At 51.9% G+C, this 26,759-nt stretch overlaps 1 protein-coding gene across 2 annotated transcripts in view; it reads right to left on the bottom strand.

The window, feature by feature from the left end:
* Nucleotides 1-24,014, bottom strand: part of LOC147683309 (nuclear body protein SP140-like protein) — a 768,218-nt gene extending 744,204 nt beyond the window's left edge. The window contains exon 1 of one of the 2 annotated variants that reach the window (XM_086943760.1): nucleotides 23,752-24,014. The gene's annotated coding sequence lies outside the window, so the exon portion shown is untranslated. The remainder of the gene's footprint in view (nucleotides 1-23,751) is intronic. The other variant, XM_086943761.1, reaches the window with a different exon arrangement.
* Nucleotides 24,015-26,759: the final 2,745 nt, after the last annotated feature.

Below are 26,759 nucleotides of genomic sequence, written 5' to 3'. Positions count from 1 at the left end.
CACCAAAAGGGACAAAATTCACTGGAAGGTTCTGGAGATATATATTTAAGTAAAACTTAAATCTCTGTTTCTTTGTCCTAAGCACAAACAATCATTGTCAGCAATAAAGTTTGGAACCTTTCAAAAAGTTTTGAAGAGTTGTGTTTGAATACTTCGGCCTGGACTGAGCATCCAATTCCAACAGGTAGAAGGTCAAAGGTCCCACTAAAGAGTATTGGACAGTTACCTGGTAATCAAAGCAGTCTCAAGTCCAGTTCTGCACTTTAAACAAGGACCGCCAAAATGGAGAAGTCCTAATACTGATGATATAGTATGCTGAAAGATGCTCTGGGCTCTGCAAGGTCGACGGGGAAATTCCACAGTCCACAGGTCAAGTGGGGCAACTTGGACCACAGGAGTCGATGTCCCTCTAAGTCCTCTTTGAGCCAGCAAAGGTCCAGCTAGGACTGGGCTACTGGTCACTGGTCACAGCAGGTCTAGCGGTTACAATTGGTGTGGGTTAGTGTCCATCTTTGGTGACTCTTCTAGGTCCTGCATGCTCGGGTGCAACTTCTGAGTGGTAAGGAGTGGTGTCCTTCACTACACGGTGGTGGTTAGAGTCAATTTGAAGTAAGCGGCTACCAACAAGCCGGAACGGCTACTTCAGCTTTTATGGTCCTGGTGCCGGAATAGGGAGTCAAGCAATTGACTCTTGGAGTTCACCTTTTCTGTCTGGAACTCAGGAGCATCTTTTTCATGAGCCACGCACGACAGGTAGACAGGGGTGGCTCCTCCATGTGGGGGGAGGAGCATTGCCCAACTGCTTTCTCACAGTGCGAGAAGCAGAATCATAAAATGGTATTATAAATACCATTTTATATTTCTGCTTCTCACACTGTGAAATAGCAGAAGGGTTTGGTTGGGTCGGGCAGGTGGGTGAGTCTGCTCGAAAACAGGGGGGAGTGGCTAGCTCAATGCTGCAGGGCCCTGACTGTTTGGTCGGCCCAAACCAGTCATGTGCACTCTCCCTTTTCTCTATTTTAAAAAAAAATATTTTTATTATTTTGAAACACAAACAAAACATGAGGAATAATCATAATGTTTGCAGATAGTCCCGGATCACACATTCGGAGAGGCAACCATATATTCCAACAATTCAATAAGGCACTTTGAATCTCAAATCTGAGTCTGCATTACAATACCAGCCTCCTTCAATAACATGATAATTCCGGTTATCCAGAGCTCTAGATTGTTATATAATGTTCTATGTATGGCCATCCTCAACATCCAACAACCCCACTCCCCCCCCCCTGCTGCCAATGCTGCGACTTATTCAACAAGTGTTATTAATGCACTACATTAATGTGTGAAGAGTATGCTGAGTGTCCCTCTCACTGTATTAAAATCTCCGCCATTACTCGGAATATCAGGGATCTCCCCCCGCATCGATCTCCCCAGGAGCCGAGGACGCCACCCGCGATCGTTCCCCCTCCGTTGATGTGTCAGAATCCGAGCCAGAGTCTCCTTCCAGTAATGAGCTCCAGCACTAAAGCCTCCCATGCCCGTGCCGCCTCCAGGGCCCTATCGCTATGGGATCTGTGAGCCTGCTGCAGTCGCACGGTCCCCTCGCTGTCCGCCCACAGAAGCATTGCCGCTTTCCATCTACTAAAGCTAGGGCCAGCCGCTGCCTTCCACTTTGATGTAATTTCTCTTTTGGCTAACACCAGCCTCAGATCTATAAACTTGCTAGTTATCTTATTCTTACTGGTATGTGAAAACCAGTGTAGCAGGCAAGCTCCTTTATCCAGTAACACCTGCCATTCAGTCACCTTGCAGCGCACCTCGATCCCACCTCACAGGCCTCTAAGGTCGTCCGACCTAGTCCAGAGGGTAATACTACCCTTACTTCTACACAGGCGCAAAGGTCTTCTCGCGTCACAGCGGCAAACCCCAGCTATCGTGTGCCATCCAGCGTGGGCTACCCGTGGGTCTGCAGGCCGCCCAACACCAGGTTCCAAGTCCCACAGCTCACTGTCAGTCTCGCAAGGCCTCCCTAGCGTTCCAGACCAAAAAGGGCTCCTCACAGTCCTGCGCCAGATGGCATGCCCAGCACTGCTCCCCGGTACTGCGCCACCGTGCTAAATCCACAATCCCAGGTCCAGCCAGCCACTGCACAGCAACCGCAGGTCAGCCCAACTCCAGGGCATCAATCCCCGGCACCCCGGCGTCAGGCTGCCGTCTGCACCCACGCTCAATGGGTCTGCTAGGGGGGGTTCCACCACCAGTGTCCGCTAAGACGCCGTCTCCTCAGCGGCCTCGGTACCAGCCTCCAGGGACCCAAAGCGGCCCAGACCCCCGCGTCCAGCGATGTCCAGGAGGGGGGCCCCCCAGGGATAGCGAGCACCAGCCCCCGCCGGTCCGTGCTGCAGGGCAGAGCACTCAGACCAGATCTCCCAGCGGGGCACAGTCGGCACACAATCATCCTCAATAAGACCGGGAGGGCTCCCGGTCGGTCCCAGCACAGGGCCCCCTGTCTGCGAGCTCCGATCTCACTCCAGGCCCTCTACAAACCTGGAGGGCCAGATATTGAACGCGGCACTCCGGCGGCTGCAGCTTCCCCCACACTTTCTCGCCACAGCTCAGGGCTCACCTCCGCTCACGATCAAGGCTGCAGCTGTTCTGGTGGGTCGCGCTACAGTGGGAGAGCGACCCACACCACCGCCATCACTCCTCCGCTCCTCAGCCACGCCAGTCCCACCTCCTGGATCAAACAAAGGAGCTGGGCGCCATCTTGATTTTATCGGCAGCTAGCCCCGCTCCAGCTAACAGCCGCTACCGCCGTCGTGCCTGGCCCGATTCCCGGCAAAGTTCAGCGTCTGCCGCTTCCAGGGCGCCCCACACTCAGGCGACTCTGCTTGGGGGCACCGGAGACGCTTGCAGCAGGAGAATGTAGAGGATCGGGGATTGGGCGGGGAGCTCTGTGCTCACGCAGCCAGCCTCATCGGCTCCTAAGCCACGCCCCCTCTCCCTTTTCTCCATGTAGGCTGCATGCAGCCTACATGCAGGGCCGGACTGGGAATCAAAACCGGCCCTGGCAAAGTGCTCGGCCGCCCCCCCCCCGGGGGAGGTTGGGGGTGCGATTGAGCTCTTTGTCGTGGCCGGTTTTCGGACGATTTTGTTATGGGGCGATTTTGCAGCTATGCTGAAAAATCGTCCCTGAAACAAAAACATCCCCCAGGGACCCAAAACCGGCCCCCACCCTTACGGCCCACCGGGGGATTGCCCGGTGCCCGCAACGGCCAGTCCGTGCCTGCCAACATGGAGAAAATTGCCTCCCCTAAGACGCCTGTGGGGTCGGCACCCAACTAATCACAAAGCTGCCATTGAAGCATTGTGATTGGCTTAGGGGAGGGGGAGGCTGCTTGCTTCCTGTTCCTGCGGAGGCAGGAAAGCAGGAGCAGACCGAGCAGAGGACGCAGAACCCGGAAAAGGTATGTTTAAAAATATATATATATATGTTTAAACCCTCCCTTCCCGCACGACCCCCCTTCCCTTGCAACCACTCGCCCAGTCCACACCCCCCAGTCTGCTCTAACCCCCCCTCCCCCCACCCGTGAGCCATGCCGGCCGCAACTGCAGCTAGAGTTCTTATTTTTTGGTAGGTCAAGGAGCAGCAGGTACAACCTCTCTTGCCCGGGTCAGCAGGGAAGTCCATCTTCGGTCCTCTCTCCAGTCAAGATGTAATCTGAGGTTCAGGGTGTCATATTTATGCCCAGAAAGTGTCCTGGGGGGGATGAAGAGGTCACTGACTAATGGGCTACCAGGTTTCATTGCCCTATGATGACGTCCAGCTATGTATGCATCTTAGCAATCCCCTAGTACAATACTCTGCCCACTCACAAGATGTATGAACCCGTCTCTCGGAATGGGGATTATGGTAGCCCACTCTAGAGGTGCTGCTACCTGAGGACTACATGCCAATGGAAAAAAACGGTTTGGTAACTGGTTTACCCTCTCTGTTTTTGTCACCAGTCCATCTACCTGGACAAGGGGGCAGCCCCTCTCAAGTGTGGTTGCCGTTTGCCCATTGTTAGACCTGGCATCTTTGGCGTGATTACCCCCATCTTTTTGCCTCTGCCTCCTGTATTTTTCGATGCTGTGCTGGATTCGTTTTTGCCGGTTTAGATGCTTTGGACACTCTGCCACTGCTGATCAGTGCCAGAGTGTAAGTGCTCCCTATGTAAATTGTTATTCTGATTGGATATACATGTTTGGCATATTTGTATCACCATGAAGTCCCTAGTAAAGTGCACTGGGTGTGCCAGGGCTGGTGATGACAAATGCTACTAGTGGGCCTGCAGCACTGATTGTGCCACCCACAGGAGTAGCTCTAAAATGGTGTCTCAGGCCTGCCACTGCAGCGCCTACGGGCAGTTTAGAACTGCCATGTCCTCCTGGTCCGCGTCCCCGCTGACCAGGCCTAACACTTCCCTTTTCATGCACATCAGTCACCCCTATGGAAGGCCCAAGGTACCCCCCTGGGCAGGGTGCAGTGTATGTGAAAGGTAGAGCATGTACTAGTGCAGGTGACATGCTCTGGTAGTGAATTACAGCCATTTTCGTTTTTCACTATTGAAAGGCTATCTTGCTCCATAGGTTAACATGGGGGATGCTGGCTACAGTGGTTAACAGCATTTCTTCCCATAGGAACAAGATAGGACATAAGTATCTAGTATCCCTGAACTCAGAATTTAATAACACATCTTTTAGGAAAGGTGGTTTTTAAATCCTGTGTTTGAGAACAGCACTTTTAGAAAGTTGCTGTTCTCTTGTCTGACCCTTCTGTGTGCCTGGGCCTGTTTGTGTATTGACTGTCTGGTTTGTGAGTGACAGGGGCTGGGGAATTCCCCCAGAGGCTGGATGAGTCAGCACTAGGCTGAATGAAGCAATTGCAACCTGAGTGGTGGGAGGAGTTAGCACCTGGGCTGAATAGGGCTGTGCCTGCCTGCCACAATGCTGGCTCCACCTCCTGCTGGGCGGCTGAGGACCCTGCCCCTCACTCTGAAAGGAAAGATGTAGCCAGCAAAACAATGTGCTCAGGATCCACCCAGAACTGGTCCAGACCGGGCTCAGGGCCCACATGCACAGAGAGAACAAAGACTTTAGGGGTATAAGTACAGGACCCCTGACAACAGAAAATTAGATCATCCTGGAATCAAGAAGGAACCTCTGCCAAGCAGAAAGCTGAAACTGAAGAAGGAAGACTGTCCTGCTGTTGCTCTGCTGGACTGACCTGCTGTTGCTTTGCTGCCAAGGAGAGGGGAAGGACTTTGCTGTGAGCTGTGTCCCCTGTCTTGAAGGAATCTCCAAGGGCCTGAGAAGAGCTGGCTCCCTGTTCTGAAGTCCCAGGAACAAAAGGACTTCACCCCCAGTTTCCCTGAACTCTGCTGAGAGAGTTCTGTCCTTCCTAGAGTGCTTGATCCAGTTGTGGGGCCTCTGGAAGTTGTACCTGAGCTGGGAAGCTTGAAACTAAGCTTGAGAGACTTTTGCAATTGAAAAGTGTTGCATCACTCCCTTGCGGAGCGCATCCCCGACAGTGCGAGAAGTTTCCCGCCGCTACGAAGGTAGAGATCGTCGCAGCGCCTGACGCCGCTGCCAGAACCGTCACATCCTTCGTTTGCGGGACGCACCAGACCGGTGCGGGAGAATCGAACATCGCTGCGAGTGTCGTCGCAGAGCCTGTCGTCGCTGGGTGAGATCGCCGCACGGCTTGCTTGCGGACCGCATCACGTCGCTGCGAGCATCGTCGCAGAACCATCCCATCGAGGAGCTGCGAGAGAGAGAGGATCACCGCTGGACCACACATCGTCGCCCCGGAGATCATCGCAGCACCTACGAGATCGTCGCATCGTGCCTTTGCGAGAACAAACTTCCTACGGAACCTACGCACCGGAATCCATACAAGTGGCCTTCCTCCCCATACAGACCGGATTCGTCGCAACACGCCCGCTGCTGCAGCGGGGCTGTCGCATTGCCTCCCCAGGGTCTCAGGAGCAACGCATCGCTTGTTTTCCACCGCACCAGCTTCTGCTTTTGGAACTTTGTTGCAACTAAAAGGTACTGTGAGTAAACGTGACGCAACTGTGAACTTTTCACGCATCTGTGGATTATTTTATCGCAACTTAAAGAACTTTGATTACAACCTTAAGAACTCTTTTGAAACCATATCCTTGAACTGTGTAAGTTGGATTTTTGTCGTTTTGGTCTTGTGTAGTTTAGAATAAATATCTTTATTTTCCTAAACTGTTGTGGAATCAGTTTGTGGTGTTTTCACTGTGTTACTGTGAGTGTTGGTACAAATACTTTACGCATTGCCTCTGGTTAGCCTAGACTGCTCAGGCCAAGCTACCTAGAGGGTGAGCAGAGGTTATCTTAGAGGGTTATCTCCTTGCCCTGACTAGAAGCAAGGGTCCCTATTTGGACAGTGGTACCTACCTCTGCCAACTAGAGACCCCCAGTTCTAACATTGGTGGCAGCGGTGGGATTTGAACTTGTATTTGTACTTGACCCACAGTAATTGGTGTACATCACTAGTGAGTGCAGACCACTACGCCACCGCATACTACTGGTTTTTGATTTTTGCTATTTTTGAGTAACTCTTCTAAAGCATCATGTCTCTGAATGGGAAGGCACCCAGTGAGAGGGCAGAAGTAGAATTGGAGTTTGCCATTGGAGATTTGTATTCCTACAAAGTCGAGCAACTTAGGAAATTCTGCCTTGAGTTTGAGTGCCCCATAAAGAGCGCCTACTGAAAGGAGGAGCTGCAGAGAATCTTGAAGGCCCATTGGGAGGCACAAGAGGAAAATGATGATGTAAATGAAGAGAATGGTTTTCAAGTCAAAGATCTGCTAGTGGGCAGAGTAGGCTCAGGAGCTGGCAGTAACCACTCCGGTAGGGGCCTCACCCCAGAAGAGTTACAAGAAAATCAGAGAATGAGAGAATATGACTTGGAAGTCATGAAAATGAAACTGAGGCAATTGGAATTGGAGAAAGAAAGGGCAGCGGAAGACAAGAGAGAGTCCCGTGCCCTAGAGGAAAAGAAATTGCTTTTGGCTCATGAGTTGAGCATGAAAGAACTGGATCTTAAAGCCAAGGAGGTGGATGCCAGTTCAAATGGTGGCAGCGCGCAGCCAGTTCATGGGGGTAAAGTATATATCCCCAAAGACCTGGTACAGAATTACCATAGGAGTGAGGATATTTATGCCTGGTTCACTTCGTATGAGATTGCATTGAAGATGAATGGGGTGCCTGATCAGCATTGGGGGGCGGGCCTGTGGAAACATTTTGAGGCTTCTGGGAGGAGTGCTCTAGAGCCCTTAGAGATGGCAGGTGCCAAGACCTTCCCCAATATGAAGGAGGCCTTATGTCTCAGGTATGGCCTTACTCCAGAGCAGTATAGACTGCAGTTTAGAAACTCCAAGAAGAAAGAGTCCGAGACTTGGATGGAGTGTGTGAATGGGTACTCGCGTGCACTGGAAGGTTGGATGAAGGGCAGTAAAGTAACTGATTTGAAGGGGTTGTTGCATTTAATCAGTTGGGAGCACTTGAGTAGTCTTTGTGTTCCAGAGCTGCGCCAGCATCTTTTAGACAGCAAGATGACAGACCCCATTGAGTTTGCTAAGGAGGCGGACCGCTGGACCAGTACCAGGGTCCACAGAGGATTTGTCGGTACCACAGCCAAAAGTGGGCAGGGTCACCAGCAGAAGAGTGGGGGGGACAAGGGTAACCAAAAGGAGTTCTCACAAGGGCCCCAAAATAGTTCCCAGGAAAAGGATTCACAACCCCCCAAATCTAAACAGCCATGGCCCTCTAAGGGCAGGCGGGACAATAGAGACAGGAGAAATAACCAGGGTCCCCCTACCTGCTATCACTGCAATGAGGTGGGCCATATTGCTCCGAAATGTCCCAAGAAGAAGCCCGCACCCACTGGTGCTCCCGCCCCAGCGTTAGCTAGTGTAGCTTTGGGTGGGGATTTGGTTTCTAGTGACTGGGGAGAGCTAGCAGTCATGACCCTTGTCTCGCTAGGAGACCGAGAGATGGTCCCGGAAACCTTACTGCCCTCTAACACTAAGAAATATGGGCAGAAGGTGACCATCAATGGGAGGGAGGTCGAGGCTCTGAGAGACACCGGAGCCAGTGTGACATCCGTGAGGTGTCAGTGGGTGTCGGACGAGCAAATCATCCCTGGCGTACTCCGCCCTGTAGTGGCCGCTGACAGCTCAGTGCGCCTCTGCAAGCTGGCAAAGGTTTCCTTTGAATGGGGAGGAGTCTCTGGTCTTTTGGAAGTAGTTGTCAGTGATGCCTTGCCTGTGGATTGTGTGTTAGGCAACGACCTGGAGAGTTCTCCATGGAAAGACATAGAACACCAAACTCACTTGGAGATGTTGGGTCTGCCTGCGTGGATCTGCGTGACCACGCGTGCTATGGCAGCCAGTAAGGGTGAATCAGCAGAACCGGAGCCTGAAACAGTGGCCCAGAGACCTGCCAGGAGAGAAAGAGGCAGAGGGCGCGGGAAACCAGCCCCAGCCGTTCCCACGGTCCAGGAGGAAGCAGAACCTGAGGGGGATGCCCTGGAACCTACAGGGGAACAGGTGGCCGAACTGGGAGACCTACCTGAGCTGACCCATTGGCAGCAAGAAGGTGGTCCCTCCAGGGAGGAGTTCTGCCAGGCGCAGAAGGAATGCCCTTCCCTCATTGGTCTGCGGCAACAGGCTGTAGATCAGGCAGCAGGTGGAGCAGTCAAAGATCACTATGTTTACTGGGAAGGTGACTTACTTTATAGCGAGCCTAAGTTTGCTGAGCCCGGTGCAGCCCGTGTGCTGGTGGTACCCGAGCGCTTCAGAAACTTCCTAATGGGTCTGGCTCATGCCGTGCCTCTTGCAGGACATCTGGGGCAAGACAAGACCCTGAACCGGCTTGTCACCCACTTCCACTGGCCCCAGATGAGAAAGCACGTCGGTTCCTTTTGCAGATCTTGCCAAACCTGTCAAGCTAGTGGCAATACTGGAATGAAGTTGAAGGCCCCCCTTCAACCCTTCCCAGTGGTGAGCACCCCTTTCGAGCGGGTGGGCATAGATATCGTAGGGCCCCTGGACCCCAAGACAGCCTTAGGCAACAGGTTCATCCTGGTCTTGGTGGACCATGCCACCCGGTACCCGGAAGCAGTGCCTCTCAGGACAATCACAGCACCCGTGGTGGGCCGTGCATTGATGGGGATCTTTTCCCGTGTGGGGTTCCCCAGAGAGGTGGTCTCCGACCGGGATACCAACTTCATTTCTAAGTACGTGAAGTCTCTGTGGGAGGAGTGTGGGGTAACTTATAAGTTCACCACTCCTTACCACCCTCAAGGAAATGGGCTGGTTGAAAGGTTCAACCGGACCCTGAAAGGCATGATTATGGGCCTAGCGGAGCCCATGAGACGGAAGTGGGACGTCTTGTTACCATGCCTGTTGTTTGCCTACAGGGAGGTGCCTCAGAAGTCCTTAGGGTTCAGTCCCTTCGAACTCCTGTATGGCCACCCTGTCAGAGGACCTCTCTCGCTGGTGATGGAGGGTTGGGAAAAGTCCCGTGGGAAAACCCCCCAGGATGTGTTCAGCTATGTGCTGGCCATCCGCAACCAGACACAACGCTTCAGGAAACTCGCTCAGGGGAACCTGGAAGCAAGCCAGGAAGAAATGAAAAGATGGTACGATCAGAATACCACTCTGGTCGAATTTCAACCTGGGCAGAAAGTGTGGGTGATGGCGCCAGTGGAGCCTTGCGCGCTCCAAGACAAGTGGTCTGGGCCATATGAGGTAGTGGAAAGGAAGAGCGAGGTAACCTCCTTGGTTAACCTGAAGACTCCCAGGCAGCCCCTGAGAGTCTTGCATGTGAACCGCCTCAAACCACACTTTGAGAGGTCTGAAGTAACCATGCTCATGGCTACAGATGCAGGAATGGAAGAGGATAGCGATCCTCTCCCTGACCTCCTGGCAGTCAAAGAGCAAGACGGGTCAGTGGATGGTGTGGTCCTCTCCCCCACCCTGACCCCAGAACAGCACAGTGACTGTCGCCAAGTGTTGGGTCAGTTCTCCTCTCTGTTCTCCCTGACCCCAGGAGTCACCAACTGGTGCATCCATGATGTGGACACTGGAGACAGTCTGCCTGTGAAGCAAAAATTTTACAGGGTAGCTGACAAGGTCAGGGCCAGCATCAAGGAGGAGGTTTCCAAGATGTTGGCGCTAGGGGTGATTGAGCCCTCCAGCAGCCCCTGGGCTAGCCCAGTGGTCTTGGTCCCCAAGAAAGCTGCTACCCCCGGTGGCCCTCCAGAACTCCGGTTTTGCGCGGACTACCGTGGGCTCAATGCGGTCACGAAGACTGACGCACACCCTATCCCCAGAGCTGATGAGCTCGTGGATCGGTTGGGAGCTGCCAAGTACCTCAGTACATTTGATTTGACTTCGGGGTACTGGCAGATTGCCTTAACTGATGGGGCCAAAGAGAGGTCAGCATTTTCAACGCCAGAGGGGCACTTCCAGTTCCGTGTCATGCCCTTTGGGTTGAAGAATGCCCCTGCCACGTTCCAGAGACTGGTTAACCAGGTACTGTCCGGGCTGGAGGAATTCAGCGCCGCATACCTGGATGACATTGCGGTGTTCAGCTCCACGTGGGAGGAACACCTGCAACACCTCTGCGAAGTGTTGAAGGCTCTGCAAAAGGCAGGCCTCACTATCAAGGCCAGCAAGTGCCAGATAGGGCAGGGATCTGTGGTGTATTTGGGACACCAGGTGGGGAGCGGCCAGGTGGCGCCCCTGCAGGCAAAGATCGATACCATTCTGGCTTGGGAGCCCCCCAAGACCCAGACAGAGGTGAGAGCCTTTTTAGGACTCACCGGGTATTATCTGTGCACAGCACCGGTGCTCAAGGCACCTGACTTTTCCAGTGAGTTCATAGTTCAGACGGACGCTTCAGAGCATGGTGTGGGAGCAGTACTCTCACAAGCCACTGAGGAGAATGGAGACCAGCCAGTAGCTTTCATTAGTCGGAGGCTACTCCCCAGGGAACAGAAGTGGAGTGCGATTGAAAGGGAGGCTTTTGCTGTGGTCTGGGCTCTGAAAAAGTTGAGGCCCTACCTGTTTGGGACTCACTTTCGTGTTCAGACCGACCACAGGCCTCTCAGGTGGTTAATGCACATGAGGGGCGAAAACCCAAAACTGTTGAGGTGGTCCATCTCCCTACAGGGAATGGACTTTACGGTGGAACACCGCCCTGGTACAGAACACGCCAACGCTGATGGTCTGTCCAGGTTTTTCCGCCTTAGTGAAGAGAACTCCCAAGAGGGTGGGTAGTTCTCCCCACTTTCAGCTGGAGGGGACATGTGTTAGACCTGGCATCTTTGGCGTGATTACCCCCATCTTTTTGCCTCTGCCTCCTGTATTTTTCGATGCTGTGCTGGATTCGTTTTTGCTGGTTTAGATGCTTTGGACACTCTGCCACTGCTGATCAGTGCCAGAGTGTAAGTGCTCCCTATGTAAATTGTTATTCTGATTGGATATACATGTTTGGCATATTTGTATCACCATGAAGTCCCTAGTAAAGTGCACTGGGTGTGCCAGGGCTGGTGATGACAAATGCTACTAGTGGGCCTGCAGCACTGATTGTGCCACCCACAGGAGTAGCTCTAAAATGGTGTCTCGGGCCTGCCACTGCAGCGCCTACGGGCAGTTTAGAACTGCCATGTCCTCCTGGTCCGCGTCCCCGCTGACCAGGCCTAACCCTTCCCTTTTCATGCACATCAGTCACCCCTATGGAAGGCCCAAGGTACCCCCCTGGGCAGGGTGCAGTGTATGTGAAAGGTAGAGCATGTACTAGTGCAGGTGACATGCTCTGGTAGTGAATTACAGCCATTTTCGTTTTTCACTATTGAAAGGCTATCTTGCTCCATAGGTTAACATGGGGGATGCTGGCTACAGTGGTTAACAGCATTACTTCCCATAGGAACAAGATAGGACATAAGTATCTAGTATCCCTGAACTCAGAATTTAATAACACATCTTTTTGGAAAGGTGGTTTTTAAATCCTGTGTTTGAGAACAGCACTTTTAGAAAGTTGCTGTTCTCTTGTCTGACCCTTCTGTGTGCCTGGGCCTGTTTGTGTATTGACTGTCTGGTTTGTGAGTGACAGGGGCTGGGGAATTCCCCCAGAGGCTGGATGAGTCAGCACTAGGCTGAATGAAGCAATTGCAACCTGAGTGGTGGGAGGAGTTAGCACCTGGGCTGAATAGGGCTGTGCCTGCCTGCCACAATGCTGGCTCCACCTCCTGCTGGGCGGCTGAGGACCCTGCCCCTCACTCTGAAAGGAAAGATGCAGCCAGCAAAACAAAGTGCTCAGGATCCACCCAGAACTGGTCCAGACCGGGCTCAGGGCCCACATGCACAGAGAGAACAAAGACTTTAGGGGTATAAGTACAGGACCCCTGACAACAGAAAATTAGATCATCCTGGAATCAAGAAGGAACCTCTGCCAAGGAGAAAGCTGAAACTGAAGAAGGAAGACTGTCCTGCTGTTGCTCTGCTGGACTGACCTGCTGTTGCTTTGCTGCCAAGGAGAGGGGAAGGACTTTGCTGTGAGCTGTGTCCCCTGTCTTGAAGGAATCTCCAAGGGCCTGAGAAGAGCTGGCTCCCTGTTCTGAAGTCCCAGGAACAAAAGGACTTCACCCCCAGTTTCCCTGAACTCTGCTGAGAGAGTTCTGTCCTTCCTAGAGTGCTTGATCCAGTTGTGGGGCCTCTGGAAGTTGTACCTGAGCTGGGAAGCTTGAAACTAAGCTTGAGAGACTTTTGCAATTGAAAAGTGTTGCATCACTCGCTTGCGGAGCGCAACCCCGACAGTGCGAGAAGTTTCCCGCCGCTAAGAAGGTAGAGATCGTCGCAGCGCCTGACGCCGCTGCCAGAACCGTCGCATCCTTCGTTTGCGGGACGCACCAGACCGGTGCGGGAGAATCGAACATCGCTGCGAGTGTCGTCGCAGAGCCTGTCGTCGCTGGGTGAGATCGCTGCACCGCTTGCTTGCGGACCGCATCACGTCGCTGCGAGCATCGTCGCAGAACCATCCCATCGAGGAGCTGCGAGAGAGAGAGGATCACCGCTGGACCACGCATCGTCGCCCCGGAGATCGTCGCAGCACCTACGAGATCGTCGCATCGTGCCTTTGCGAGAACAAACTTCCTACGGAACCTACGCACCGGAATCCATACAAGTGGCCTTCCTCCCCATACAGACCGGATTCGTCGCAACACGCCCGCTGCTGCAGCGGGGCTGTCGCATTGCCTCCCCAGGGTCTCAGGAGCAACGCATCGCTTGTTTTCCACCGCACCAGCTTCTGCTTTTGGAACTTTGTTGCAACTAAAAGGTACTGTGAGTAAACGTGGCGCAACTGTGAACTTTTCACGCATCTGTGGATTATTTTATCGCAACTTAAAGAACTTTGATTACAACCTTAAGAACTCTTTTGAAACCATATCCTTGAACTGTGTATGTTGGATTTTTGTCGTTTTGGTCTTGTGTAGTTTAGAATAAATATCTTTATTTTCCTAAACTGTTGTGGAATCAGTTTGTGGTGTTTTCACTGTGTTACTGTGAGTGTTGGTACAAATACTTTACGCATTGCCTCTGGTTAGCCTAGACTGCTCAGGACAAGCTACCTAGAGGGTGAGCAGAGGTTATCTTAGAGGGTTATCTCCTTGCCCTGACTAGAAGCAAGGGTCCCTATTTGGACAGTGGTACCTACCTCTGCCAACTAGAGACCCCCAGTTCTAACACCCATCAAATGTGTCTTCTCCTTTGAAAATTGCCCTTTGCTCCAAAACCCTTTGCCTTGTTCCTATACTTCGGTATGTGGGCCCAGGAAGGCAGAAGACTGTGGGGGTCGGCAACTGTGTTGTAAATCACCACTGGAAACACTGGACAACTAAGAGCAACTTTCTAAAAGTTGCTTCTCCTTAAAAGTGATATTAAATCCAACTTGGGCATCAAGTCAGGTTTAATACCACAATTAATTTGATACCTTGAAGTACCCATTTTAGCAGTACCATTCAGAAGTTATCAGGACTGAGATGTTAGCCTGTGACTCTGTACTTGCTAATGGGACTAACTAGCCTTTCCACAGTAAAAATTACAGTTTGGGATATTTACTATTAAGCCAAATTAAAGTAGATGTCCCACTAAATACCATACAGTTCCTTGCCTTAGAGCTCGATAAGTCTTCCTTAGGAGAGATTTATATATATTGATAAGGGAAATGTGGACTTTGCCCTTGGTTTAAGTGGCAAAGGTAAACTAGCAGTTTAAAACGGCTCTTCTAAGCTTCAGTGGCAGGCTGGGAGCCATGTTGTACTTTACACACTCAATGCTGCAGCCCTGCATGGACACTTTAACTTACAGACCCTGAGTACCCTTGGTACTATATATTAAGGACTTACAGGTAAGTTAGCTTATGCCATTTGGGGATAGCCAATTCAACCTCTATTTTGTGAAGGGTTAGAGCACTGGTACTGAGGTCAGGTTAGAAGGCCTCAAAGGACTCTCAGTGACAAAAAAACAGCAACATCAGCCCAAATCTTGCTGCTTATCGTGCAAAAAGTGGCCTTTCCTTACAATACCTAACATAGAATAAACACAGCCATCTACTGGTCACTTTGAAAGAATACATCTTATTGTCACAGGTGTGCTTTCTTTACATATTGTACAAACTGATTAATATCAAAGGTAAGCAAACAACATTTTATTTTAAGGGGGTTCTAAATATATATGCCTTTGTGCCTTCGTAATCAAAGTTATATTCGACAGAATGTTTTTTTCCTTGTTGTGGCGCCTGCTGCAGGCAGTGAGCGGGGATGGGGCCCTCTGGCCAGTGTGGAGCGACCCCAGCCTAACTGGAAGTACACTTTGTGTTTGCCCACCTAGACCGGTAGGCATGCGTGACTGGCAGGATATGTGACACTAGCAGATCATTGATTGAGGCCCTAAAAGGGATCTCCAAGCACTGTAAAGAGTGAGAACTCACTGACGTAGAACAACACTTGTGGCAGCCCTGGCTCAGCTTCTGAGAATGCGGGCCCCAGGGGAAGTAAAGGTCGCAGACCAGTCTTCCCCTGGGGTATTCGCGCGAGACCGGAAGGACAAGGTGTAGGGGTGGGATTAGGATGGGATGGGGTGGGGTTTAGGAGGCTATAAGGAGTGGGAAGAGGCGGAAACAGCCCTTCTTAACTCCTAAGCACCACCGGGGGGTCGCAGAAAGTTTGTCGTCGGCAGGTGGGTGGTTGGGGCGTGGGCCGATTTGGCGATCGTGGGTGTTTAGTTTGTAGGCTTTGGTAAGGGGCGTGTGGGTGTTTTTTCTCAGGGGCTGCGTTTGTCTTTAATACTTTGTTGTTCCGGCAATTTGTCTATTGTATGGGGCGTGCGGTGTTTTTTCTCATGGTCTGCGTTTGTTTTATACTTTATTGTGCCTGCAATTTTGACGGAGTGTATTTCCTGTGGTTCCGGAGCTCTTCGCATTTGGTCCGGTGGGCTGCATTTGGTGTACGTTACCGGGTACAGTGTCGGGGGTGGGCGGGTGGGGCCGGCCGGGGGGGGCGGCTTTGTTGTTGGGGCCTGTGGACCAGGGCTCCGAGTGTGTGTACGTGGCACCTGGTGTCGGCGTCCGGCGGTAGTGTGCGGGTGGCGGGCCTGGTTGGGCCTTGTTTCAGCGGAGGCGTAGGATGCTTCTTGGTCCCGGCGGGGGGGGCGGCCTTCGGCGCCCGGGCAGAGCGGGAGGGGGCCTTGGCGTGCGGGGGGGGGGCTGACTCGGCTGCTCGTGTCTGGGTGGGTGGCTGTCGGCGGTATGCCCCGGTTTTGGGCTGGTTCTGCTCGGACTGCGTGCTGGCGGCCGCGGGGGGAGAGAGAGGGTCGGCGAGCCTTGATGTGTGCCTCGTGGGCTGTGGGGGGGCCGGGCATTGGTTGGGCTGTCGGTGCTCCCTTTCCACGGACGTTTTTTCCCTGTGGGGGGGGTTGGCCCGGGGGATATATGGGGGGACGGTGCTGGTGCCCCCCCCCCCCCTTTTTTACGCTTGATGCTGTTGTCCCGGCTGCAGGAAGCAGGATTGTGGTGTGTTTTCCGGCGGGTCCAGTTGATGTCGGGGGGGGGGCGTGGCATTTTTGCGCTTAGGCCTTGCTTTGGAGTTGCTGTGTGGGAGGGCCTGGGGAGGTGGTCGGGCGGGCGGGTGGGGGTTCCGGGGGCACCGGAAGTAGGGGTGAGGGACCGCCTGACGGCGCGAGGCTCGGTGGTGCTCAGGGCTCACCAGGTTGGAGCGACCTGGTGGGGGGAACCTGGCCCGGCATTGTACCAGCGGCACGTGGACTGCCAGTGGGGGCGCACAACGGCCTCTGGGGCGCTGGCCAGAAGCTGTAGGGGGGTCCGCGGCGGCCTGCCCCTCCATCGTGGGATCGTGCAGCACACAACATTTCAGCTCATGGAATTGATGATGCAGTTGCTAGTGTGTGACGGTGTATGGTGTCTGCGGAGGAGTGGGGTTTGTTTGGTTGACGTGGCTGTGGTGATGCGGTAGGGATGGCGCGTGGGTTTGTGGAAGAATGATGCAGTGAGTGTGGGGTGGCAGTTGAGTGGGGGCCACTAGAGGGGTGGGGGGGGTTTCTGGGTAACGGCTGTTTGTTGTTGCTACAGGAGCTATGCTGGGTGCGGACTCACAACGAGAGCGGCGGCGATGGGCACGCCGGTGCTGGAGGAGAAGGTCCTGGTTTGACGCTGAGGTACGGATATGAGAATGGGGGGGGGCGGTGTGGTTGGGGGGTCCCGGCTGGTTGGCCGGGGTGCACTGGTCTGTGCTGCTTGAGGGGGATGCAGGCTGCTGCGGTGGGCCGCTGGAGGTCTGTTTGTCAAACATTTAAAACAAGTGTAAAAAGGAGAAACGGGGGCACATGTTGGGTAGGTAAGGGGAAGGGACAGGAAGCTGTTGGATCACTCCGGTTGCGGGGGAAGCTGAGGTTGGGTCAGGGCGTGTTCTCATTTCAGCATTGTGGGTTTTTGTGCCAATGTGCGTGTCGGAGCGCTTGGGGGGCCCGAGGGCCGGCTGCCTCGTGGATGGAGGGTCAGTTTAGGCGATATGGCTTGCCTGCGGCTAGGGCGTACAGTTAAGTTGAGTACCATTCGAATGGGTGGACTGGCTAAGGAAGGTTGGATGCTGGGCGACGTTGTGCGGGGGATCGTTGGGGTGCGTTGGTCCTTCTGGGTCATCTCGTGAGGTGGGGTCCATGGGGGCTTGGTGTCATACGTGGAGCCTGGGGTGCAGGCGTCTTTACAGCTTGTCTGTTTGAGGGGGGCCCTCAGGAGAGGGGGTGGTTTACGCAGAATGTCCCGCGGGGGTCCTTTTTGGGGGGTGCAGAGTGCGAGGGTGGGGCTGGAGGAGAGCGGGGTAGGACTACGGAAGTTTCTGGTGAGGCCTGCTGGTGGTGGTGGCATGACTGGCGCTGTGCTATGCTCTAAGGTTACAGGGGTCTTTGGTTTCTGGTTTCCCCCAGGAGGCGGGTTGCTGTGGGCAATGGAGAGTGGCGGTTTCATGGGCGGGGTGGCAGTGTTCGGCAGGGCGGCGCCTGACGTGTCTGTTGGGGCACGTGGCGGGGTGCATGATTCTCGAACGGGGTGACGTTTTGCGTTTCTGTTGCGGGTGAGATTGGTGGGGCTGGGTCCCTGGCTTTTGGGGTGGGGTTTTGGTGGTTGCTTATTGTTGGGGTGCAGTGGTAGTGGGGGTGGTCTGAGATATGGGGGGTGGGGGGGGCTGCTGGCTCGGCATACTGGTGCAACAACGTATTTTTGAGGACGCTGGGGGGACGGGGCATTTGCTGAACGGGGGATGAGGGAAGGGGATGCCCTTCAAGTAGGACTAATTGTTCTTTTCTACTACAGGAGTTGGGTGTGGAGCTGGACCCCAGGCGGTCGCCTGGCGGGGGAATGGCCCCTTCTCCTGGGCGTGACTCAACGGAGGGAGCTGAATGGCCAGTTCCTGGAGGAGTGCGGAAGGTTGAGGAATGCTGGGAGACGGGGGTGTTGTGGCCAGTGCGGATGGCATTGGTGCGTGACAGCGGATGGTCCCGAGCTGCATGTACGGGTGAGAGACAGACATGCAGTGGGATTTCTCTGATATGGTTTGCACTGTGACTTATGGAGGGGGGCACGGTGTGGGGCTGGGGGCGAGTTGGTCCCCGTTTGGAGCGGGGAGCCTTATGACGAGGGGGCAAAAGGGGGGGCTCTGGACCTGGAGGGAGGTGTAGGTGGCTGAAGGGGGTGAGCAGGTTCCTGGGCCGGGGTCGGCCTGTTGGTGCATTGATACACATTGCAATATTTACGAGGTGGACGGTCGTCCATGGGATGGGGGGAGTCAACGGTCATGGCCGATTTTGGCCTGCTAGTTGTCGCTTGTCCACACTGAACGCGGGTGCAAGCGAAGGAATTGCATCGAGGTTGGGGGACGTCAGCGGGGTTGAGGAGCCCGCCAGTCCACAGGGGAATGTTCCTTGTTCCTGAGAGCGGGGTACTGATGGTGGATGGTCGTTCACCACGGGGGTGATCATTGTCACAAGCAAGAGTGTCACGAGCAATGGGGTGGATGGTCATGCATCGCAACTGGGGCACTAGCAATGAGCATGGTCTTGGCCTGATGATCCTAGCTGTTTCCATGGAAGGCTAGCTGGGGGTGGATGGTCGTCCACCGAGGATGGGGGCGCTTGACATGAGCATGGTGGAGGCTTGTGAGTCCTCTCTGTTTCAGGTGGAAGAGCGGACGGGTGGATGGTCATTCACCGCGTGGGGGGGTGCACTTGTGACGCACAATTATTGGTCCCATTGGAGAACTTGTTTGCGGATGGAGGCGAACACTTGGGTGGATTGTCGTTCACCCGGATGGGGGGGGGGGCGATTGGCGTGAGCAAGGTTTTGTGGCCTGGGGACTCTGGTGGTTGTTTTTGATGGTCGGCAAGCCGATGGGCGAATGGCCGTTCGCCGCGCATGGGGGCGCTTGACATGAGCAAGTTTCTAGTCCGAGGATCCTGTCTGTTTCAATTTGGATGTGCTAATGGGTGGATGGTCATTCACCGCGTGGGGGTGCACTTCGGCTGCACGATGTTTCGGTCCCACTTTCAAATTTGGTTTTCTTATGGGGCGAACACTAGGGGGTAGGATCGTTCACCGGAGGGGTGCGGTTGGCAGGAGCTGATTTCTGGCCAGCGAAGCCTGGCTGTTTTGCTTGGAGGACAGGAAATGGGTGGACGTCGTTCACAGAGGAGGGGGGCCTTGTCACTGACGGCTTGGCCTGTGAATGGTTGGTTGCTCTGGCTGTATGCAAAAGGTGGATGGTCGTTCACCAGAACGGGGGCGGTTGCCGCTATCAAGTTGGCCAGAAATGCTATTTATCTGCCTGAGGGCAGGGATGGTGGTGGATGGTCGTTCACCGCGGGGGGAGCTCCTTTCAAGGGTGGAGATTGGCCCATGTAGCCTGGCTGTTTTTGCTTGGAAGACAGAAAATGGGTGGACGTCGTCCACAGAGGAGGGGGGCCTTGTCACTGACTGTTTGGCCTGGGAATGGTCTGTTGCTCTGGCTGTATGCAAAGGGTGGATGGTCGTTCACCAGGAAGGGGGCGGTTGCCGCTATCAAGTTGGCCAAAAATGCTATTTATATGCCTGAGGGCAGGGTGGTGGTGGATGGTCGTTCACCGCGAGGGGGAGCACCTTTCAAGGGTGGAGATTGGCCCATGCTATGTGCTGGTGTATGCGGGACGCAGTCCTGGATGGTGGATGGGCGTGCACGTGGAAAGCGGGCTTCTTCCCGGCCCCAGATTTGGCCTGACAGGATGTGCTTGGTATCTGGCAGGGTTGTAAGTGGTGGATGGTCGTTCAACGGCAAAGGGGGACTCCTGTCACTGGCATGGTTGGTCCGATGAAGGTTGGATTATTGGGTTGCAAACAAATATGGGCTTGGTGTTTTACTGTGACAGGGGGGCATCTTTCCCGGTCGGGGATTGCCTCGAAATAGGGTATTTTGGGGCCCGGGAGGCATCGATGGGGTTATGGCTGGTCAGCCACAGGTGGCCACATAGGTGGCGGAGGCATTCGCTTCGCTCGGGGGGTGGGGCAGGGAACCGCCCTCCGGGATTTCCCTGGTTGGCCGTACTTTGGAGGGGTGGTGAGTCAAATACGGGCGGATCCACCCCTCGGGGGGGAGAACGGTACACTGGTGACTGATAGCGGGGCGCGGGAGGCAATGAAAGGAAATTCAACAGAGGATGTGCGGAGGGCAAGTGAAGGTGAGAATGGTTAGAGGAAGGAGGTCACCGAGTGAATGGGGGAAGAGTCAAACAGGTGAGATGGTTTGGAGAAGGAAGAATGGAGAATGAGTCTGAAGCAGATGGGGAATGTATATTTGATGCATTTATGTACCATGTAATAAAGTTTAAAGAGATGGGGAATGTATATTTGATGCATTTATGTACCATGTAATAAAGTTAAAGGAGTGCAACCTTGTCCTAATAAAATGGCCTTTTACGCTTCAAGTAACAGCGTGGAGTGTGGTTCTTGCGCGATGCGGGCCCCAGGGGAAGTAAAGGTCGCAGACCAGTATTCCCCTGGGGTATTCGCGCGAGACCGGAAGGACAAGGTGTAGGGGTGGGATTAGGAGGGGATGGGGTGGGGTTTAGGAGGCTATAAGGAGTGGGAAGAGGCGGAAACAGCCCTTCTTAACTCCTAAGCACCACCGGGGGGTCGCAGAAAGTTTGTCCGCCCACCCACCCTACAGGTCCTGAGTGATGGCCGTGGGGTGTTTTTTTGGGCTGCGTATGCCAGTTTAGGGCAGGTTGCATAGGCGTTGCGGTACTTTGGAGGGGTGGTGAGTCAAATACGGGTGGATCCACCCCTCGGGGGGGAGAACGGTACACTGGTGACTGATAGCGGGGCGCGGGAGGCAATGAAAGGAAATTCAACAGAGGATGTGCGGAGGGCAAGTGAAGGTGAGAATGGTTAGAGGAAGGAGGTCACCGAGTGAATGGGGGAAGAGTCAAACAGGTGAGATGGTTTGGAGAAGGAAGAATGGAGAATTAGTCTGAAGCAGATGGGGAATGTATATTTGATGCATTTATGTACCATGTAATAAAGTTTAAAGAGATGGGGAATGTATATTTGATGCATTTATGTACCATGTAATAAAGTTAAAGGAGTGCAACCTTGTCCTAATAAAATGGCCTTTTACGCTTCAAGTAACAGCGTGGAGTGTGGTTCTTGCGCGAACAACCTTTGCCCCTGCCTCCAGTGCAAAACCAGCCAGCACTCTGCCGCACAGCAGGCACTGGCAGAGACCATTCGCAGCACCACGCCATTTCTGACTGGTAAGTGACCCTACAAGTCCTGGAGCTGAGGATCCGTGAACTACCGCAGTTTAGACAATTATTAAAAATCAGCAGTCCAGCCCTTATGTAAAGAGACACTGCCTAGTAATACACTTTGTGAGTAACTTTTTATCCCGAAACACTTTGCATTCTGGGAATTGTAGTTTTCTCTTTTTCAATCCGACAGAATGGGCATGATATAAATCCCAGCACGAAACGTACACCTGGCTTTATAAAAATTATCAGACTTTGTGATCATGTGGGTTGCTTCTTCACTGCACTACTGGAGTTTGAAGAGCCTCGGGGCACTTGTGACCTTCCATTTCACGTGCCTTGAATCAGTTTTAAGATGTTTTTAGAGCTTCTCATTGCTCACAAATGTGTAATTTCTGATATGTAGCTCTTTTCATTGACTTCATTGCTTGATTTTACTAGTGAGAAAGTGTCACACATTTGCCCATTGAGCGTCACTCATAAGTATGCGGTAACCACAGAAATGTTACACCTAAGCAGTCTGAAAACTTAGAAGTTATATCCATTGCCACCAGTTGAGCACGTCTCAGGTCCTAATGGAAGCAGACCCTTTGAAAGTCAGCAGTGCAGTATTATATTTATATAGCGCTCCCTGCCAAGTGCACCTGCCTGAACCAGCGGCACCGGTTTGTAGTAGTTCAGCTAACTTACTGTGGCTGCTATTAATAAATAAAATGAAGGCTTCGATCATTCTGAGCTGCCTGCGCCCTATGCCTGTGGTGTACTGAGTCTGAGAACTGCGCAGTCACGCAGTCTGACTCTGCTCTGCTCAGTTTTCAGCTGCCTGCCATTGGCGCACTTTAGGTCAGTGACTTCTTAGAGTTTCTCATTGCTCAAATGGGTGTAATTTCTGATATTTATATATTTCCCTCTTTTTCATTGCCTTGTATTGCTCGCCAGAAAGTATCACTCATAGTCGTTGCATGTCACTCATAATTGCACTGGAATTATGAAAATGTCACACATAGCAGCAGAGGCGCAACTAGAGCCAAATTTCAGGGGGGGGGGGGCTGAACCTTTAATTAGTTGGCAGAGTGGAGCTGCAGGGGCTCTTAGAAGGGGTGAAACAACAGCAAGGCCTAGTTAACATTCAAATGGTCTTTTAAAGACCTTGAAACGTTCGGGTGCGGCTCTGTGTGTGCCCGGGATCTGTCTCATCCCCGGGCTGCCACACACGACGGGGGTGGGCTTAAGCCCGGTGAGTCCAATGGGTGTTGCGCGCCTGCATAGCAGCAATCTGAAACCTTGGCAGCCATGCATAAGGGGGGTGACAGAGACACTCGTAGGACCACCACCCCTTCCACAGGCCTCAGCAATGTTTCATTCACAATCTCGCAATTTCAGAATCGAAACATTTTCAGAAAATATTTATTTATGAGAAAATCATTGTTACTCAATAATTTGAAACAGCTAAAAACCATTGACAACGCAATGTCAATTTGTGTTATGTAGCGCGATTGCATACGAGCCAATAGACCCGATTCAGGTGGGAGACTCCCACATTTGGAAGCCAAAAATGGCTTTCTTTTGGTAGTCTCCCGCCTCAATTTGTCTCTGCTTCAATAGAAGTCATTATGTTTTTAAAGTCTCCCACTATCCTCTTCCAAAACGATGGCGTTTATGGAATGCAATAACAAAAAGCATCAAAATACCACTTGGGTGTCACACTATGGGAATCACAGAGACTGATATTGTGTTTAAGCCACTACCTTAATGGCTAAAGTTACGCCACTTTTAAATAACCCCTCTTTTTTAATCCTACTCCGTAATAAACCCTGTCCTCGGAGATGTAAACTCTCCGCCACTTGCAGCAACTAGATACTGAGGAATATTATTTTAATGCACACATCCATTCATTCACTCTCATCTCCATACCTCTCCCTGTTCTTCATCGCCTCGGCGCCACTATTCTATCTACTTCTCGGTTTCGATTTCGCTTTCACCCCTCCCTTTTGTTTTGCAGATTGTTATAGCGCGAATTCGACCCGAAGGTATTGGAGTGCTGAGCACTAGTTGCGTTGCACAAAGACACACTATTTTTTTGGGCAGTCCCGGCGAGATTAGGTGATTTGCCCAGAATCACAGGATGCTGAGCTGTCACCCAGAATCGAAACTGATTCCCAAGCTCTAAAGTCGGCAGCTCTAGCATCTAAAGCTACATCCTCTTCCCTCTCAGTTGTTCCAGCCCTTGAATCTTTCAGTTGACTCTCTCTCCTCAGATCTCACTCTCTCCGCTGTCAGTCCAGTCGCATCTTCCTGAATATAATCTAGTCCGTACCTCTCCTCCAGGTGACGTATGCAGTCCACGAAAGTTACCACCTCTGGTCTCAGCCTCTGGACAGCTGGGCCCGCCTCTGACGTCAAATGAAGCAACAGTTCACGGTCGAATTCAAAACCCTGGCGGGACTGTTTGAAAGCTTTAATAAACGGAATATGAAATTAAACAGCGGCCGGACAGAGCAGAGACTGCAATGGGCTTCAGCTCCTGCTGTGTGTCAGACCCCAGAAGGAGGGATGCGGGCGGAGCGTGTGGGAGGGGCTTCTGGAACCTGTATGCTATGTTGAGTCATGCTGTGGGATTTCGAATCGGGAGGGGCGTGTGCTTAGTCAGCAACCCATGTGTGTTTTTACAGCACTGTAACAATCCAAAGTAAAAAAAGATGTGAGAGTGTTAAAGGATGCTTATAAACAATATACAAAAAGCACCTTCCTGTACTGATGTGCTGAATAGCGCCTTTCCAAGCCTTACAAAGCCCAAAAGCGCGTTCGGGTGGCAGACTGAGCGGGTACTGCGTTTGTTGTGCATGTTCTATACCTGAAGTAACCTAACTGTGTCACCTCTTATTTTATTTTTACTTTTTTTTAATTATCCTGATTGTATTTGTAACTTGTTAGTGTGTAAATCTCCTTATGTAACCTACTTGGTTCTATTGTAAAGCGCTCTGACTCCTTTGGGTAAAGTCTGCGCTATATAAAACTGATTTAAATAAATAAATGTTGCCATGGTCGGAGTGGGATCAGCAACAGTCCCGGGCAAGCCAAAAACAGTGGCCCACATTTGGGTGCCACCTCCTTTCATGAGGTTAATATCGAGGGACTTTCTTACCATCAGTATCCTATGTCTCATTTGTACATCTCCACCCCCCCTCCCCCCCTTCATCCGAGTCTCACTTGTACACTCCCCCACCTCCCCTTTCGTGTGTCGCAGCCCGGCTGCTGCAACTGTGGGCTGGGCTGGGCTGTGTCTGAAGTCTTATCTTCGGCACACCCTATTTTTTTCCAGGTCTCTAAAGACCATTGGCATGTTTACATACCTTTGTTAACTGGTTACCAAGGCTTAGTGTTTTTTTCGGGTTCCAGTACCCCCTGGGCCCCCACTCTGCCTACTCCTTACATTGTATTTTACATTTACTGCCGTAGTGTGAGAATGTATTTCATGAAAAGGAATATAAAGTAGAGTTGCCAAAAGAAAGATGCCAGCCATGTGTTACTTAAAGAGCCTGCAAAAAACTGATCTTGAATCTAAATAGAGTTATAAATAAAAAAATGTGTATTCATTTGTAATGTGACTTCTCTGTCTTTGTTACCTTTAATTATTATACAACAAAAGAAGAGAGGTCTGAATTTAAGTGCCAAGGTTGTTAGGATTTGGTTAAATTCAGCTAAATACCACGTGGTTAAATTAATCAGTCAACATATTTCTGCCGTACTAGTGGTATGTATTCACCAAGGCATTCTTCAGGACTAAACCCCGGTGGTATGGACACTCTAATAGTCCACCCTAACCTGGGGACGTGAAAGTGAAAAAAGAAAGGTGAAAAAAGTGCTTAAAAATTAGAAGAGCAAATGCTCATTCTGAAAAAACCCCAAATTCAGGGGTGTATCAGCACCTGTAAGACAGCTGAATTTAACCAAATCCTAACAACCTTGGCACTTAAATTCAGACACATATACCACCTACACGTGTCTTAGGGATCACTCATTAAAGTTTTTTTGATACCCTGTTAGGCACTCTTAATCTGTAATTTTCACAACACGTCCTCCCCACACGACCAGCTCCGCAGTCTTTCTGGCGTCGCAGCACACCGAAGAGACACTCGGTCTCTTCGGTGGGGCCCGATGATGAAGCATGACACTGACCAGGTCGGTGTGTGAGGGCCTTCCTACTCAATCAGAGTGACTGTGTTAAAAACCCTCTTATCTTTTGCTCCATATTCCTGGCAGCCTTGTGACTGACCAGACCTCTCTTCTTTTGTTGTATGACATTTAACCGGGGATTAAGAGAGTGTCCTTGATTCTCCCTACCTCTCTCTTTGTTGACATATACCTTTAATTATTAGTCATGGATCATTCAGGCAGCCCTAGAACACAATTAAAAGTGCGTTCTATTTATATTTGCTGTTTGAAGTATACACAGATAAGTGCTGAAAATACGGCTTCAGGTGACTGCTTATTTTTGTACTGTCTGGGACATAAAAATAATAAGCTGGCAACCCTAATCACAAGACTGGAAGTTTGTTGCAGGATCAGCTCATTATTTATTTCCTCACCCTCGATCCCTGATTAATGCCATAATAGCAGGGCTTTAAGTGGGCCGGGTCCTGCCGGTGCTCAGCACCAGCAGTTCGTAAAAGCAGACTCCGAGACAGGTCCGTATCAGTCTCTCCATTTTCACCCTCACACTCAGACCAGAAAAAAATCTTACATCTGCATCAGTTCACTGTTTTGATGTAACTTTTGTTTTTTTGCAGTTCTGTATTCCTAAACTTGAAGTGCCTTACATGAGCACCAACAAGCACATCATCATTTATTTTTTGGTAGGCACGGACGATTAGGTGATTTGCCCAGAAATACAGAATGTTGAGCCGACGCTGAGACTTAAACCTGCTTCCATTAGCTCCAAAGTTGGCAGCTCTAGCCATGATGCCTCAACCCCTTGCACAAGAACTAAAGCATTTTCAATATTATATACAACAAAGCCATAGTTGTATGTATGCTTGTAGTATATTCATCCTATGCAACTAACAACCTTTGACAAAGCCAAAAGTCCTGGCTTGTTTTAGGTGTAATGTTACTTATGAGGAGGCCATAACAGAAGCAGTGAAACACCAGTCGGGTGGCACGTTATGCTGAGGACAGATTTTTAGCATAAATGTTGTAAGCCATGGCCTTAATTATATCGCCCCTTTGAGAGACACCCTGTAGGAAGCTGGCTCTGTATATACTATACCAAAATGAGGTATAGAGCGCACTGAGTCCAGTGGAACCCCAATTGAAGGCAGAGGT

Source organism: Lissotriton vulgaris, chromosome 11 (assembly GCF_964263255.1).
Source record: "Lissotriton vulgaris chromosome 11, aLisVul1.2, whole genome shotgun sequence".
Classification (NCBI taxonomy): domain Eukaryota; kingdom Metazoa; phylum Chordata; class Amphibia; order Caudata; family Salamandridae; genus Lissotriton; species Lissotriton vulgaris.
Note: the sequence above shows the minus strand (reverse complement) of the source record. Positions and strands in the feature narration are given on the sequence as shown.